Source organism: Canis lupus, chromosome 15 (assembly GCF_011100685.1).
Source record: "Canis lupus familiaris isolate Mischka breed German Shepherd chromosome 15, alternate assembly UU_Cfam_GSD_1.0, whole genome shotgun sequence".
NCBI classification, from domain to species: domain Eukaryota; kingdom Metazoa; phylum Chordata; class Mammalia; order Carnivora; family Canidae; genus Canis; species Canis lupus.
The window spans coordinates 30,321,748-30,339,994 of NC_049236.1; the positions used below are offsets into that span (position 1 = coordinate 30,321,748).

General features: G+C 38.8%; 2 long non-coding RNA genes across 3 annotated transcripts in view; both read right to left on the reverse strand.

Moving 5' to 3' along the window:
- The window catches only part of LOC111090024, a 38,395-nt gene extending 33,266 nt beyond the window's left edge, over positions 1–5,129 (reverse strand). The window contains exons 1-2 of the long non-coding RNA XR_005370457.1: positions 5,062–5,129; positions 4,265–4,308 (exon numbers count right to left, since the gene is read on the reverse strand). This is a non-coding gene — a long non-coding RNA (uncharacterized LOC111090024). The remainder of the gene's footprint in view (positions 1–4,264; positions 4,309–5,061) is intronic.
- LOC111090025 overlaps positions 1–18,247 on the reverse strand; it is a 135,151-nt gene that overhangs the window by 50,778 nt on the left and 66,126 nt on the right. The window contains exon 6 of one of the 2 annotated variants that reach the window (XR_005370454.1): positions 14,984–16,419. The exons of the other annotated variant lie outside the window; for it this stretch is intronic. This is a non-coding gene — a long non-coding RNA (uncharacterized LOC111090025). Of the gene's footprint in view, positions 1–14,983; positions 16,420–18,247 lie in introns of those variants that run through there. 2 annotated transcript variants of the gene reach the window in all.

Below are 18,247 nucleotides of genomic sequence, written 5' to 3' on the forward strand. Positions count from 1 at the left end.
TTGAGTGATTATGAAGATTGGTGCCTCAGGGACATCCTCTGGAACAACAGTTTCCTTTGCCCAAAACCATAACTGTCAAAGGTGTAGGAGGTTGACCTTCTTAAACTTAATTCTTTGTTCCAGATGGTTTTCTTATCTTCCAAAAGAGGGGTACAAAAAAACCCCAGACTTTCCAGAAGCATTAAGCCATGGTCAATTATAACTAAACATTCCATAGAACCCCAAATTGTAAATGCTTATAATCTGTTCGTTCTGGGAATTAGAGTTGCAAGCATCGCCTTTGTTAAAGGATTACATTTGGGAATTAGAGTCGCAAGCATCGCCTTTGTTAAAGGATTAGCTTGTCTATTCTAGGCAACCAACTTCTTTCCTAATATGGCCAGTTGCTTTGCAGAAGCATGAACTAGACTCAGCTATGGATGGATTCACACACATCCATCTTTGCTGAAAAAATTAACAGCTCAATGAGCATGTACTTCCATTGCTTTTTCAACATATGAGAGATTCCACTAAATATTTGGCCATCTACCTGGCACTGGGCCATTAGGTAAACAATTCAATTCAACCAACATTTATCAAATACTAACCTACCGCAGCAAGTACCAACCATTTGCTTTCAGTGTGCTTGAGGGAACTGAAAAATTAGATCAAAAACATGTTCCACAGCCGTAAATACCTGTACATCTTGTGCTGGAGCAAGGAAAGGGAGCTAGTGCCATTATTGGAGAGCAGGGACAGCTTCCATTGTGTGTTCTGAGGGATATCCCAAGGTCTCTCCAAAACTGTCTTCTTCCTTAGTATGAAATTCCTACTAATAAGGTTTACTCCCCTGGGACAATCAATAACTATGCATCCATGTACCTATTCACCTATTCATTTTTTTTATTTATCTGTCTTCCTCTAGGGAGATTATAAGCTGCTTAATAGCTGCATGAAAGGTATTCATTAATGGTTGCTTAGGCAATTAACTGAAGATGAGGAAGTGGAGAATAAAGGAAATATTAAAGTTCATAGTCTTTCTTTGTCTCTCCCTCTGTGCCTCTTGAACTTTTGATACTTCATAGCCTAAGAATCTGTTGTTTACATTCATATCCCCTGCAATCCCAAAAGCAGGAATAGCCATAAGCCCAAACCATGATGTACATAATGTGTGTCTAGGGCAATAGTTTGCTTCTTTTCTCCTTCACTGTTTTCCACCAAAGGTTTCCAGAATTCTTTAAAATTATGAACCATCAACCTAGCTGAACAAAAAATTATTGGCTGAGCAGCTACTATGTATAAGGCTGTATTGTATTGGTAAGCATTCTATTTATGTTATCATGAGTCTTAATGACAATTTAGGAAGGAAGATGTTGTTAATCTTGTCCTACATATGAGAAATGTGGAGGCTCAGAGCAAAGTTGACTCACTCACCCAAGGCCACAGAGTGGAAAAATGACAGAGCCTGGCTTTGAATCTAAGACTTCTGACTTCAGAATTCTTTGTAACTTTCATTGTTGTAGCATCCTTGCCAAGGCCTCACTCAGTCACCTGTACCTTGTGGGTTTTATGTTAGATAAACTTGAGTTTTCTTTGAGTTAACCCTTCAGGGTCTGCATTCTGTGATCTCATGTATTTGGCCCATGGATTTAACATGTATTTGGCCCATGAATAGTAAATTGAGATCCAGAGGGTGAATTAACTTGCCCAAGACCAGTAGGCTGCTCAGTGTAACCCAAAGACCAGAGCCTAGGTTTCTAATTTCCATCCTCAATGTGTTTAACATGGGATATACTTAACCTAGTCCCTGATTTTTCTACCTTGTCATCTCTTTCTAGCATCAGCAAATTCCACCCCTCCCTCTACTCATTACATTTTGCCCACAGTGACTAAAATTACCAGATCTTTCCCACTTCATACACATGCTATTCCTTTGTCTGTCTGGTATACTTTTGCCCTCTGTTTTCTTCCCCACACCTCTGAACCTGGATAATATCGATTGTCCTCCAGGTCTAAGTTCAGATATCATTTCCTAAAAGTAACTTTCCTTAATTACTCCCTCCTCTAGTCCACACACATAGGGTTGCCAAATAAAATATAGAACCCCAGTTTAATTTGAATTTCAGAGAATCAACAAATAAGTCTTTAGTGTAAGAATATCCCAGATACTCTATGAGGCATACTTACACTGAAAGATTTGTTGTCTCTCTGAATTTCAAATTTAACTGGATCTCATATTTTATTTTCTCAGCATGGCAACAATACATATATACTCCCAGATGAGGTCTGTCCCTCTTACGATACACTCTTAAGAGTGTAGTTGAAAAAAATAGGCAAAGAACTTGAATGATATGTCTCCAAAGAAGATACAAATGGCCAGCAGATATATGAAACAATGTTCAACACCACTAATTATGAGAGAAATTCAAATCAAAAACCACAATGAGCTATTTACCTCCCACCTATTAGGATGGCTACTATCAAAAAAACAAAGGTATTGATGAGGTTATAGAGGAAAAAAACCCCTTTTGTACACTGTTGGTAGGAATGTAAAATGATGCAGCTACTATGTGAGATAGTATGGCGGTCCCTCAAAAATTAAAAATAGAATGACCATATGATCTAATAATCCCACTTCTGGGTATATGATATGTAGTTATATGAAACTGGGATCGCAGAGAGATATCTGCACTGTCATACTCACTGAAGCATTATGTAAGATATGTAAAAAACCAAAATGTCCATAATGAATGAATGAAGAAAATCTGGTATGTACATGCAATAAAGTATTTATTTAGTCTTAAAAAAAAAAAAAAAAAAGAGGGGCATCTGGGTGGCTCAGTTGGTTAAGCATCCAACTCTTGATTTTAGCTCAGGTCATGACCTCAGCATTGTGGATCAAACCCTGCATCAGGCTCTGCATTGGGTGTGGAGCCTACTCGAGATTCTCTCCCTGCCCCTCTCCTCCCTCTAAAAAAAAAAAAAGGAAGAATGAAAAAAGATTATGCCATTTGCAACAACATGAATAAACCTGGAGGACATCATGCCAAGTGGAATAAGCCAGGCACAGAACAAATATTGGGTAATTCTACTCATACAAGATATCTAAAATAGACTCCCAGAGAGTAGAATGTTGGTCGCCAGGGGTTAGAGGAGGTAAACGAGGAGCTGCTATTCAACAAGTAAAAAGTTTCAGTTATTCAAGACGTATTAGTTCTAGATATCTGCTGTACAACATTGTGCCTGTAGTCAACAATTTTGCATTGTGTTTCAAATGTGTTACAACAGTAGATCTTATGTTAAGTGTTCTTATCACAATAATAATAATAAAAGAATACCATCACCATCTCCTTCACAATACTTAAAATTGTACTTAATAATTTTTTTATGATTCTTTGTTTCTAAGTAGTTTCTTTTTTTAAGATGTATTTATTTATGATAGACATAGAGAGAGAGAAAGAGAGAGAGAGAGAGAGGCAGAGACACAGGAGGAGGGAGAAGCAGGCTCCATGCCTTGGAGCCTGACGTGGGACTCAATTCCAGGACTCCAGGATCGTGCCCTGGGCCAAAGGCAGGTGCCAAACCGCTGAGCCACCCAGGGATCCCCTCTGAGTAGTTTCTATGCCACTCTAGATTCTGGGTTCTGTGAGAGTCAAGACTGTGTCTATTTTGTTAATTAACTACTATATTTCCTGCATTAATATAATGTCTGCCTCATAGTCAGTATTCAATAAATACTTGTATAAAAGAACAAAGGAAGAAGGAAGGAAGGAAGGAGAGAGAAAAAGAAAGGAAGAAAGAAAGAAAGAAAGAAAGAAAGAAAGAAAGAAAGAAGAAAAAAGAAAGAAGAAAAAAAGAAGAACGAAGGATTAAGGAAGTGGAATTCCTTCCTTCCGGCCGTACTCCCCATCCCTCCTAACCCCCCTCCCGCCCTCCCCTCCCTACTCCCTCCCTCCATCCCTACTCCTCCCTCCCTCCCCTCCCGCCTATCTAAAAAGAAGCATTATCTCAGTTTTCTCCTGGGATGGGGAGAGTTCACATTAACATGTGTGCAACATCATGATTGTAGTAAATTATTACAACAATCATTCAGAACCTGCTGCACTAGAGCCCAGGCACAGTGCATATATGCAATATCTTCATTTCTTCCTCACTTTTTCTTTCCCTGCCTTCCTTACATTACCCCAGGACCTATCTGCATGTGTTGATGTGCTCAGAAACTTCTCTCAAACAGAGAAATTTTGGCACATCAAGGTATAGCAAGTTATCACCATTCTGCTCTCACCATTAGGCTTCATGGGCAGAAGATCGGACAAGTGGGAGCCAGATCTGAAGAGGAAGTATAAAAAAAGGTCAATGAGGTGGCTGCAACTGACTAACCTACTTGTGGGCAAATGAGAGGCACCCTTCTGGGGTACCTAGAAATAACTGAGAACTCTTTATGAGTGGCGCTAATGTAAGGCAAGCAATCTTGAAATCTTTAAGAGTGTTCAAAACAATATCATTTGATTTTAAAAAGAAAAGTAACCTTTTGTAGCCTCACACTAATGAAGAATACTTCTGGTTGAGCTACTGGCGTAAATAACATTTCTAGCATTTTCTAGGTGTTTCTTCTCACCATCTTCAGCCTTATTCTGTTAAAGTTGTCTAATTACCAAGAATAGTTTTCTCTTTACACCTAAAGCTTTCTAGGAGGTTGGGTCATATAATGAGTCCCCTGTATATCCTCTAATGTTTGCAAAACTCATAAAATCCCACTAAACTAGATCCTGCAAATCTAGTCATTTCTCTCCCACCTTCATATTTTAAACACTTTCCCCTACCCCCTGCCCCAGAATTTACTTATCAGCCAAGTTTATTCTGTGTGATTCCTAATCCTTTGGCTTCCTGATTTTTCCTCACCCTGCCTCAGGCATAAATGATCATAGGTTTGCCTGAACAAATGCAGTTGCTCTTACTTTCTTACACAACCAACCAAACCAAGCTGCATCATGGGACGCTAGGCTCTGAGTTACATTGGGAAAGACAAATTCCAAGAGGTTAGAGACCAAAGAATAACAGCAGGGGTAGGAGGAAGCATACCAAAAACAAAATTTAATGTTCCAAATTACAAGTTGGGCTGGCTGTTCTCTGTCCACCTGGAGACCAAGCACAGTCACTTAATTCCTCAATTGTTTCCTTTAGAAGGGAATTGGCTCCATGGCAACCAGGAAAACACAGCCTGGGGAAGATTTTGCAAAGCTAAGCCCAAGAGAAGCTGTGCCAAGAAAACACCAGATATTTGCAGAAGCATTTTATTCTACCCATGACAGTTTCCTGTGTATATATTGGAAGAACAACGCCCTCTACACCTCTTCCAAATATCCTTGTTGTGTTCCATTGCGGAAGAACCTTTGGTCTTATGAACCCAAGACCCTGTTTTATAGAACATTGACATCCACAGAAAGATGTGTGTGTGTGTGTGTGTGTCTTTTTATAACTATCTATATCTATCTCTATATCCATCTATCTTTACCTCATTTCAATTTAATTCTACCTGCCGGTCATCTAATGAACCTTTAGTGCACACCAGGCACTGACTGTCCTAGGCCTGATCATAAAATGATTCAAATCCTGGTCAGCAGCCTTAATCAATTTATAGCTTGGTAGAGGAGATACACAAGACAGTGGAAGATACCATGCACAGTGATAGGTGCTGTGATAATCACAGCAGAACAGAGGAAGTGATTAGCTCTTCCCGAGGAACTAAAGAGGACTGACTACTCAGATGAGGACAATCTTCAGTAGAGATTTCAACGGTGGGAAGCAATTTGCCAGGTAAAGCATGAAGGAATTCCAGGTAGAGACAACACCTGGTCAAACACAGAGACGTGTGAAAGGGCATGGTGATTTGGGACATGTTTTGGGGAGTTTTGTTTTATTTTTTTATTTTTTTATTTGAATTCAATTAACAAATAATTTATTATTAGTTTCAGAGGCAGAGGTCAATGATTCATCAGTCTGATATAATATCCAGTGCTCATTACATCACGTGCCCTCCTTAATGTCTATCACCCAGTTACCCCATCCCCGCATGCCCCTCTGCTCCAATGTCCCTCAGTTTGTGTTCTATGATTAAGAGTCTTTTGTGGTTTGTTCCCCTCTCATATTTCATCTTATTTTTTCCTCCCTTCCCCAGTGATCCTGTTTTGTTTCTTAAATTCCACATATAAGAATTTAGGATTGAAGGGCAGCCCCAGTGGCCCAGCGGTTTAGCGCCACCTTCGGCCTGGGGTGTGATCCTGGAGACCCGGGATCGAGTCCCACATCAGGCTCCCTGTATGGAGCCTGCTTCTCCCTCTGCTTGTGTCTCTGCCTCTCTCTCTCTCTCTCTCTCTGTGTCTGTCATGAATAGATAAATAAAATCTTTAAAAAAAGAATTTAGGATTTAAGATCATATGATAATTGTCTTTCTCTGATTGACTTATTTCACTTAGCATAATACCCTCTAGTTCCATCCATGTTCTTGCACATAAGATCTCATTTTTTGATGGCTGAGTAATGTTCCGTTGTGTATATATACCACATCTTTATCCATTCCCATTCATCAGTCAATGGACATCTGGGCTCTTTCCATTGTTTGGCTATTGTGGACATTGCTGTTGTAAACATTGGAGTACAGGTGCCCCTTTGGATTGCCATATTTGTATCTTTGGGGTAAATACCCGGTAGTGCAATTGCTGGGTTATAGGGTAGCTCTATTTTCAGCTTTTTGAGGAACTTCTTTACTATTTTCCAGAGAGGCTGCACCAGCTTGCATTGCTACCAACAATGTGAGAGGGTTCCCCTTTCTCTGCATCCTCGCTAATATCTGTCATTTCCTGACTTGTTAATTTTAGCCATTCTGACTGGTATGAGGTGGTATCTCATTGTGGTTTTGATTGGTAATTCCCTGATGCCAAGTGATGTTGAGCATTTTTTTCACGTGTCTGTTGGCCATTTGTAGGTCTTTAGAGAAATGCCTGTTCATATCTTCTGCCCATTTCTTGACTGGATTATTTGTTCTTTCGGTGTTGAGTGTGTTAAGTTCTTTTTTTTTTTTTTTTTTTATGATAGTCACAGAGAAAGAGAGAGAGAGAGAGAAAGAGAGAGAGAGAGGCAGAGACACAGGCAGAGGGAGAAGCAGGCTCCATGCACCGGGAGCCCGACGTGGGACTCGATCCCGGGTCTCCAGGATCGCGCCCTGAGCCAAAGGCAGGCGCCAAACCGCTGCACCACCCAGGGATCCCTGTTAAGTTCTTTATAGATTTTGGATACTAGTCCTTTACCTGATAAGACATTTGCAAATATCTTTTCTCATTCTGTTGATTGTATTTTGATTTTGTTAACTGTTTCCTTTGCTGTGCAGAAGGTTTTTATCTTGATGAAGCCCCAATAGTTCATTTTTGCCTTTGTTTCCCTTCCCTTTGGAGACATGTCTAGCAAGAAGTTGATGTGGCCGAGGTCAAAGAGGTTGCTGCCTATGTTCTCCTCTAGGATTTTGATGGATTCCTGTCTCACATTTAGGTCTTTGATCCATTTTGAGTCTATTTTTGTGTATGGTGTGAGAAAATGGTCCAGTTTCATTATTCTGTATGTGGCTGTCCAATTTCCCCAACACCATTTGTTAAAGAGACTGTCTTTTTTCCATTGGATACTCTTTCCTGCTTCGTCCAACGTTAGTTGACCATAGAGTTGAGGGTCCATTTCTGGGATCTCTCTTCTGTCCCATTGATCTATGTGTCTGTTTTTGTGCCAGTACCATACTGTTTTGATGATTACAGCTTTGTAATAGAGCTTGTAAAGTCTGGAATTATGATGCCACCAGTTTTGGTTTTCTTTTCAACGTTCCTTTGGCTATTTGGGTTTTTTTCTGGTTCCATATAAATGTGAGGATTGTTTGTTCCAGCTCTGTGAAAAAAAGTTGATGGTATTTTGATAGGGATTACATTGAATGTATAGATTGCTCTAGGTAGCATACACATTTTAACAATATTTGTTCTTCCAATCCAGGAGCATGGAATATTTTTCCATTTCTTTGTGTCTTCCTCAATTTCTTTCATGAGTGTTTTATAATTTTCTGAGTACAGATCCTTTGCTTCTTTGGTTAGGTTTATTCCTAGTTATCTTATGGTTTTGGATGCAATTGTAAATGGGATCAACTCCTTAATTTCTCTTTCTTCTGTCTCATTGCTAAATGTAGAAATGCAACTGATTTTTGTGCATTGATTTTGATCCTGCCACTTTGCTGAATTCCTGTGTGAGTTTTAGCAATTTTGGGGTGGAGTCTGTTGGATTTTCCACATAGAATATCATGTCATCTGCCAAGACTAAGAGTTTTACTTCTTTGTCAATTTGGATGCCTTTTATTTCTTTTTGTTGTCTGATGGCTGAGGCTAGGACTTCTAGTACTATGTTGAATGACAGTGGTGAGAGTGGACATCCCTGCTGTGTTCCTGTTTTCTTAGGGAAAAAAGCTCTCAGTTTTTCATCATTGAGAATGATATTTGCTGTGGGCTTTTCGTAGATGGCTTTTATGATATTGAGGTATGTTCCCTCTATCCCTACACTGTGAAGAGTTTTAATTAAGAATGGATGCTGCAGTTTGTCAAATGCTTTTCTGCATCTATTGAGAGGTTCTTGTCCTTTCTTTTATTAATGTAGTGCATCACATTGATTGATTTGCAGATGTTGAACCACCCTTGCAGGCCAGGAATAAATCCTGGTCATGGTGAATAATCTTTTTAATGTACTGTTGGATCCTATTGGCTAATACTTTAATGAGAATTTTTGCATCTATGTTCATCAGGGATATTGGTTTGTAATTCTCCTTTTTGATGGGGTCTTTGTCTAGTTTTGAGATTAAGGTATAATGCTAACCTCATAAAAAGATTTTGGACGTTTTCCTTCAATTTCTGTTTTTGAAACAGCTTCAGAAGAATCAGTATTAATTCTTAAAATACTTGGTAAAATTCCCCTGGGATACCATCCCATCCTGGACTCTGTTGGAAAATTTTTGATTGCTGGTACAATTTCCTTGCTGGTTGTGAATCTATTCAGGTTTTCTATTTCTTCCTGTTTCAATTTTGGTAGTTTATACATCGCTAGGAATGCATCTGTTTCTTCCAGGTTGCTTAATCTGTTGGCATATAGTTGCTCATAATATATTCTTATAATTGTTTGTATATTTTGTGTGGCTCTTTTTTCTTTTTTTTTTTAATTTAAATATCTTATTTAAATTCAATTTGCCAACATATAGTATAACACCCGTGCTCATCTCATCAAGTGTCTCCTTTTTCATTCATGATTTTATTTATGTGTGTCCTTTCTCTTTTCTTTTTAATAAGTTTGGCAAGGGATTTATTGATCTTATTAATTCTTTCAAAGAATCAGCTCCTAGTTTCGTTGATCTGTTCTCTTGTTCTTTGGGTTTCTATTTCATTGATTTCTACTCTAATCTTTAATTCTCTTCTCCTGCTGGGTTTAGGCTTTATTTGCCGTTCTTTCTCCAGCCCCTGTAGCTGTAAGATTAGGTTGTATATTTGAGAACTTTCTTGTTTTTTCTCTCTTAAGACCACCTTCACTGCATCCCAAAGGTTTTGAACAGTTTTGTTTTCTTTTTCATTTGTTTCCATGACTTATTTTTAATTCTTCTTTAATTTCCTGGTTGACCCATTCTTTCTTTAGTAGGATGTTCTTTATCCATGTCTTTGAGTTCTTTCCAAATTTCTTCTTGTGATTGAGTTCAAGTTTCAAAGCATTGTAGTCTAAGAATATGCAGGGAATAATTCCAGTCTTTTAGTACTGGTTGAGATCTGATTTGTGACTCAGTATATGATCTATTCTGGAAAATGTTCCATGTGCACCTAAGAAGAATGTATATTCTGTTGCTTTAGGATGGAATGCTCTGAATATAGCTATGAAGTCCATCTGGTCCAGTGTGTCATTCAAAGCCCTTGTTTCCTTGTTGATCTGCTTAGATGATCTATCCATTGCTGTGACTGGGGTGTTTAAGTCCCCTACTATTATTGTATTATTATTGCTGTTGTTGTTGTTGTATTATCAATGTGTTTCTTTAATTTTGTTATTAATTGGTTTATATAATTGGCTTCTACCATGGTAGGGACATAAATACTTACAAATGTTAGATCATCTTGTTGAATAGATCCTTTAATTATGATGTAGTGTCCTTCCTCATCTCTTATTACAGTCTTTGGTCTAAAATCTAATTTACCTGACATAAGGATTGCCACCCCAGCTTTCTTTTTTTTTTTTCTTCTAACCCAGCTTTCTTTTGATGTCCATTAGCATGATGAATGGTTTTCTACCCCCTCACTTTCAATCTGGACGTGTTTTGGGGTCTAAAATGAGTCTCTGGAGGTGTTTTTTTGGGGTCTAAAATGAGTCTAATATGAGAAAGCATACTGATGTGTCTTGCTTTTTTATCTAATCTGATACCCTGTGTCTTTTTTATTGAGGTATTTAGCTAATTTACATTCAGAGTAACTATTGAAAGACAATTTAGTGTTGTTGTATTACCTGTAAAGTCACTGTCTGTATATTATCTCTATTCCTTTCTGGTCTATGTTATTTTTGAGTTCTCTCTTTGCTTCAAGTATCCCTTTTAATATTTCTTGCAGGGCTTGTCTAGTGATCACAAATTCTTTTATTTTCTGTTTGTCCTGGAAACTTTTTATTGCTCCTTCTATTTTAAATGACAGAGCTTAGCTGGTAAAGTATTCTTGGTTGCATATTTTTCTCAGTTAGCATCCTGAATATTTCATGCCAGTCCTTTCTGGCCTGCCATGTCTCTGTGGATAGGTCTACTGTCAGTCTAATGTTTCCATACTTATAGGTTACTGACCTCTTGTCCCGAGCTGCTTTCAGGATTTTCTCTTTGTCTCTGAGATTTGAAAGTTTCACTATTATATGTCCAGGTGTTGACCTATTTTTATTGATTTGAGGGGGGGTTCTCTGTGTTTCCTGGACTTGAATGCCTTCCCCAGATTAGGAAAATTCTCTGTTGTAATTTGTTCTGGTGTACTTTTTTTTTGTATATTTTTTTATTGGAGTTTGATTTGCCAACATATAGCATAACACCCAGTGCTCATCCCGCCAAGTGCCCCCCTCAGTGCCCATCACCCAGTCACCCAACCCCCCTGCCCACCTCCCTTTCCACTACTCCTTGTTCACTTCCCAGAGTTAGGAGTCTTTTGTGTTCTGTCTCCCTTACTAATATTTCCCACTCATTTTCTCTCCTTTCCCCTTTATTCCCTTTCACTGCTTTTTATATTCCCCGCATGAATTAGTTGTTATACTTTCTCTCTCTCTCTCTTTCCTCTTCTTATGGGATCTCAATAATTCTAATATTGTTTCACTTTATGGTATAACTTATCTCTTGAATTCTTCCCTCATGATCCAGTAGTTATCTCTCTTTTTCTCAGCTTCTTTGTTCTCCATCATTTTGGCTTCTATATCACTAATTCTCTCTTCTGCCTCATTTATCCTAGCAGTTAGACCCTCTTTTTTTTTTATTGCATCTCATTAATAGCCTTTTGATTTTGACCTGATTAGATTTTAGTGCATTTCTCCAGAAATGAATTTTCTAGTATCTTGTGTGCTTTATTCAAGCACAGCTAATATCTTTATAATCATCATTCTGAATGCTAGTTCCAACATCTTACTTATATCCATACTGATTAGGTCCCTGGCAGTCAGTACTGCCTCTCGTTCTCTTTTTTGAGGTGAGGTTTTTTGTTTTTTGTTTTTGTCTTGTCATTCCTCCAGAAGATGGTCCATTTTCTATTTGTAGAGTCACAACTTATTCTTTTCCTAGCCCTCTAGTTGAGTTCACAGGTGTTCAGAATGATTTGATAGTTATTTACCTAATTCCTAGGACAAGAAGAAAGTAAGGTCTTCTACTTCTCCACCACCTTGGAATCCTCCCAGGACATGGTTTTGAAGAGTAATTAAGAAAATCCAGGTAAAGCTATTCACACAGCACATGATACTCAGTCATGTGGCACTTTTCTGGAGTGAGTAGGGTAGGTAGCAGACTAGGAGAGAGGTAGAGGTCAGATTGCACTCACTATGCCATCCTGATCTGCTTGGACTTCACCTCGAAAACCACAGAGAACCATTGGAAGGTTTTAATAAGGGGAGTAATGTGCTCAGGTTTTTGTAAGAATTTTCATACTTTAGGGAATCCCTGGGTGGCTCAGCGGTTTAGTCCTGCCTTCGGTCCAGGGCATGATCCTAGAGTCCCAGGATTGAGTCCCACATCAGGCTCCCTGCATGGAGCCTGCTGCCTGTGTGCCTGTGTCTCTGCCTGTGTCTCTGCACCCCCCCCCCTGTGTCTCTCATGAATAAATAAATAAAATATTTTTTTAAAAGTTACCTTAAAAAAAAGAATTTTCATACTTTATTAGATATAGACAGAAGGTCTTGACATTAATATTATAAAAATACATCTAAAATTTATATTTTAATGCCCAGATTCAAGATTGCAAAATAAAAGAAAACAAGAGAAAAGATAGTGCAGAACATCCTCCATTAAGACAGCTGTTCATGTTGCTACTTAGAAACATGCATTTAGGATCTTCCCAAGCATCTGTAGCTCTGGTCACCACCCAGAGAACACTAGTGTCCCAATTTCTGACCCAGAATGCCACAAATTCTCTCCAAGAACCTGAGACCCACCTTTACCTCAGGTCCATAAGCCTTAGATGAGAGCCCCTGTTAGCCTTGCCTCTTCATAAAGACTAATATATTAGTGAGAGAAAATACCAGATACTTTGAAGTTATATTTGTACTAGCATAAATTTCTCATCAACTACTCTTCTTTTTTAGGCCATGTGTGTTCATGTCTTTATGTGCATCCACATGAACACGGAATAGGGCTAGCATAAGAGAAAACTAAAGAAGGTTATCAGAATGGTCTTCAGGATATTATATACACAAATGAATAGAAATAATTTCAGTTGATTTCAGCCAAACAGATAGTTATTTTGGAAGAAAAAAATGAATTTATTTAGTCAATAGCTAGATAGTGGGTTGGCTGCATTTGTTTATTAAAATGAACAAACATGCCCACAATAATTAGTTTGCAGATAATTGGGAGCAACTGCACCACTTAAATGGGACTTAATTTTTTTGGTCATGCATCAGTACATGCCTTTAAACCTCATTGAGCAATGTGATTCCTAGATTTGGAAGTCTGGCACTTGAAATAATACTTTAGAATATTTGTTTGTCATAATAGCTTCCTCTTTGATGAATGGCCTCATTTTAATGATATTGGCATGTTAACTGGGGCTGAACTGGGGCTTGGCTTGCCAGCTCTTGCTGCCAATGAAATACTTCTCATATGATAACCTCAATTTGCAAGGGTTTAAAGTTCACAAAGCTGACTTTTGATGGAAATGGTTGTGTTTTCACATGGCTCCAGGGTTTATTTACCCTTTAGACCTCAGCTTATATTTTATTTCTTCAGAGAGGCCTTTCATGACCACTCCATCTGAAATAGGTCCACCTTCGCCCCAGTCCATTGTTATCATTCTACTCTGTGCCTTGCCCAAACAAAACTATCAGTTTATTCATTTACAGACGTGTGTAAATTCCCTGAGGCTGGCACTTCCTCTATCCTAATTCAACTGTTTTCACAAGAAAACATAGAACAATACCTGGCATAGCTGTTGGTCAATAAATATTTCTTAAATGAATGAACGAAAGGTGAAGTGCAGGAATGAGTCAGCTGATAAAGGGGCCAGAATTGTTGCTACCAGGAAGTAAAAGAGAAATATTCCCTTACGGGAAAGGGATCAATCACTTCAGAATAAGTAATTTAGCACGCAAAAGCAGGCCTAAATGGGCATTTGTAGAATGAGGTCTCATTTGAACTTTTTTGAAGAAGTTCCCTCAATAATTTTTATTTTGACATTTAACAAATGTCATTACACATGTTTTGTGTAAGGAAGAGCCAGATTGGATTTCCCAAGATGTAATCTTCATAATGCAAATGAACCTTTTGGGGAACACTTTTCTAAAGAAAAGAGAGATCCTCTTACTTGCAAATGACAGAGATTAAACAGATTGCTTAGCCCCCATAAATCAATCCTTTTCATATTTATTTCTTGAAACTAGCGAATAGTAAATCTTAACTCGAGAGGACTAATAAAATAATAAAATAGCTCTGAGTTCTTCAAAACATGCCCCAATTTCTGACCCAGAGAAATGAGTCTCAGAAGCTGACATTTAGAGGGCAACCCCCAGTGGCTCAGCAGTTTAGCGCCGCCTGTAGCCCAGGGTGTGATCCTGGAGACCCTGAATCGAGTCCCACATCAGGCTCCCTGCATGGAGCCTGCTTCTCCCTCTGCCTGTGTCTCTGCCTCTCTCTCTCTCCTCTCTGTGTATTCTCATGAATAAATAAATAAAATTAAAAAAAAAAAAGAAGCTGACATTTAGGGCACCCGGGTGGCTTAGTCAGTTTAGTATCTGCCTTCAGGTCATGAACTCAGGGTCCTGGGATAGAGTCCTGAGATGGGATCCCTGCTCAGTGGGGAGTCTGCTTCTGCCTCTGCCTCTGCCCCTGCTCATGCTTTCTTTCTCTCTCTCAAATAAATAAAATATTAGAAAAAATAGGGATCCCTGGGTGGCGCAGCGGTTTGGTGCCTGCCTTTGGCCCAGGGTGCGATCCTGGAGACCCGGGATGGAATCCCATGTCGGGCTCCCGGTGCACGGAGCCTGCTTCTCCCTCTGCCTGTGTCTCTGCCTCTCTCTCTCTCTCTCTCTCTGTTACTATCATAAATAAATAAAAAATTAAAAAAAAAAAGAAAAAATAAGAGGCTGACATTTTATGAGTGATTGCTCTAGCATTAATAACCACAATTGAGGATCAGAGGCTGCACAGTAGAAGAAAAGAAATGGCAAAACTTGCCCTGGGGAAAGTAATTTATTACAAGGACACTTCTAGAAGATTATGCCCAAAATACAGTTTGTGGATATTCCAAACATGGTGGATAGCTGAAGGTAGTACAGATCAATCAGAAGTAAAGCCGTGGGAGTTGGATTTCATCTCCAGTTTGAAGAGAGCTAATCCGTGGGAGTTGGATTTCATCTCCAGTTTGAAGAGAGCTAATCCTAATCCTCATTTCTAGCTTGAAGAGAGCTAATCTCTCCTGATGTTGTATTTTTTTAGCCATTGAACTTGACCCTATCTTTTTGGCTTAGGCCTAACAGCTGGATCCTTGGCCAGCAAGAAATTCTTGAGACTATCACACCAGAAGGTCAGGTGTCTTTTCAAAGGAATTTCAGCAAGGCTTTAGCCACTTGTCAGGAATAGTTGTAGGCAAAATTAAGACATTTGGACTAGGGATGTATATTTGGGCTTGTTTCTGTTGAATAAATTAAGAGATTAAACAGATTAATTAAAAACATTAGAAACAAAACACATTAAATAATGTACTAGGTACTGAAACATGGGGAGATTTCTAGTAGGGAGCCTCAGCGTTTTGAAGTTAACCTTCTTCTAGCCAGCATTTTCAATGAATATTCAAATTAAGACACAGAAGCAATTTTTAAAATACCAGAAAATCAGAATGATTTCTTTGATGAAAATTTGAATTTAAAAACTGAGAAAGTGTCAAAACCAAAAAATCCAGTGCTTTAGCTCAAGAGAAAAGTTTAACTGCAGCATTTAAAGAATATAAGAGACTTGACAGCAATTATGGTTGTAGAAATAGATTTTTTTCTTCAAAGTTAGTGTAATGTATTATTACCATTCTTCACTCTAAGAATGCAAAAGATACCCTACTAACCAGATCTGTACACTGAAATAAGAATATATTTCTAATTAAGTAGTCATTTTCTTAAAAAAAATCTTTTATTTATATAATGTTGCATATATCTAGAGAGAGCAGGTTTGTGCTGAGCCACAGAAGTTCCTTCTAGAGCTATGTCAAATACTACTGTACTTTAAAAATGATTGTAAAAATGAATTTGTCCAGCATTTGGGGGGCTTTCTGTTCAATTTCAAGCAATTTGATGAGACACATACAAACAAAACAGGTTTGAACATAATTGCATTTGAGGAGGGACGGAATTTCATTGAGGGTAGGGTTCATCTTTTCTTCTGTCTCTGTTAGATGGAAGTTCAGAAGACTAAATCCAATCTTCACATTCATAAAAGTTTTCTTTTTGGGCTCAGGAAAGCAAAGGAACCACTACAAATGTCCTCATTCATGGCAATGAAAAGAACATCATGTTTCCCCCTTAACTCTTTCTTAAATCGGATGTATTAGTTTGAATGGAGCCAAGTTTTGTCGACTTTTAACATATTGAAATTCTGGATTTTGTTTATTTCTGAGGAAACAAGAGGTATCCTTTTTTCAACCAGAAGGAAACAGGTGAGTTGTTTCCTTCCCCCTAAGATGAAAAAAAGAAAGCACATTGGTTAAGAGTCAAAATGCCTCTGATAAAATGTCAGCTCTTCCACGTGTAGACTTTAGGCATGCACGTTAAATCTTTCTAAGCCCCAATCTCCTCAGCTGTAATTTTTTTTAATTGTTACTCTGATTTTTTTTAAAAAAATTTTTATTGGAGTTCATTTTGCCGACATATAGCATAACACCCAGTGCTCATCCCACCAAGTGTCCCCCTCAGTGCCCATCACCCAGTCACCCTATCCCCCCGCCCACCTCCCCTTCCACCACCTCTAGTTCATTTCCCAGAGTCAGGAGTCTTTATGTTCTATCTCCCTTTCTGATATTTCCCACTCATTTCTTCTCCCTTCCCTTCTATTCCCTTTCACTATTATTTGTATTCCCCAAATGAATGAGAACATACAATGTTTGTCCTTCTCCGATTGACTTACTTCACTCAGCATAATACCCTCCAGGTCCATCCACCTCGAAGCAAATGGTGGGTATGTGTCGTTTCTAATGGCTGAGGAATATTCCATTGTATACATAGACCACAGCTTCTTTATCCATTCATCTTTCGATGGACACTGAGGCTCCTTCCACAGTTTGGCTATTGTGGACATTGCTGCTAGAAACATCGGGGTGCAGGTGTCCCGGCGTTTCATTGCATCTGAATCTTTGGGGTAAATTTCCAACAGTGCAATTGCTGGGTCGTAGGGCAGATCTATTTTTAACTCTTTGAGGAACCTTCACACAGTTCTCCAGAGTGGCTGCACCAGTTCACATTCCCACCAACAGTGTAAGAGGGTTCCCTTTTCTCCACATCCTCTCCAACATTTGTGGTTTCCTGCCTTGTTAATGTTCCCCATTCTCACTGGTGTGAGGTGGTATCTCATTGTGGTTTTGATTTGTATTTCCCTGATGGCCAGTGATGCGGAGCATTTTCTCATGTGCTTGTTGGCCATGTCTATGCCTTCTTTGGTGAAATTTCTGTTCATGTCTTCTGCCCATTTCATGATTGGATTGTTTGTTTCTTTGCTGTTGAGTTTAAGAAGTTCTTTATAGATCTTGGATACTAGCCCTTTATCTGATAGGTCATTTGCAAATATCTTCTCCCATTCTGTAGGTTGTCTTTTAGTTTTGTTGACTGTTTCTTTTGCTGTGCAGAAGCTTTTTATCTTGATGAAGTCCCAATAATTCATTTTTGCTTTTGTTTCTCTTGCCTTCATGGATGTATCTTGGAAGAAGTTGCTGTGGCCAAGTTAAAAAAGGGTGTTGCCTGTGTTATCCTCTAGGATTTTGATGGATTCTTGCCTCACATTTAGATCTTTCATCCATTTTGAGTTTATCTTGTGTATCGTGTAAGAGAATGGTCTAGTTTCATTCTTCTGCACGTGCAATTTTCCCAGCACCATTTATTGAAGAGACTGTCTTTTTTCTAGTGGATAGTCTTTCCTGCTTTGTCAAATATTAGTTGACCATAAAGTTGAGGGTCCACTTCTGGATTCTCTATTCTGTTCCATTGATCTATGTGTCTTTTTTTTTTTAAGATTTTATTATGTATTCATGAGAGACATAGAGAGGCAGAGACACAGGCAGAGGGAGAAGCAGGCTCCCCGCAGAAAGCCCAATGTGCGACTCAATCCCAGGACCCCAGGATCACGACCTGAGCCAAACACAGAGGCTTAGCCACTGAGCCACCTATGTGGCTATGGGTCCCTATGTGTCTGTTTTTGTGCCAGTACCACACTGTCTTGATGACCACAGCTTTGTAGTACAACCTGAAATCTGGCATGATGATGCCCCCAGCTACGGCCTTCTTTTTTAATATT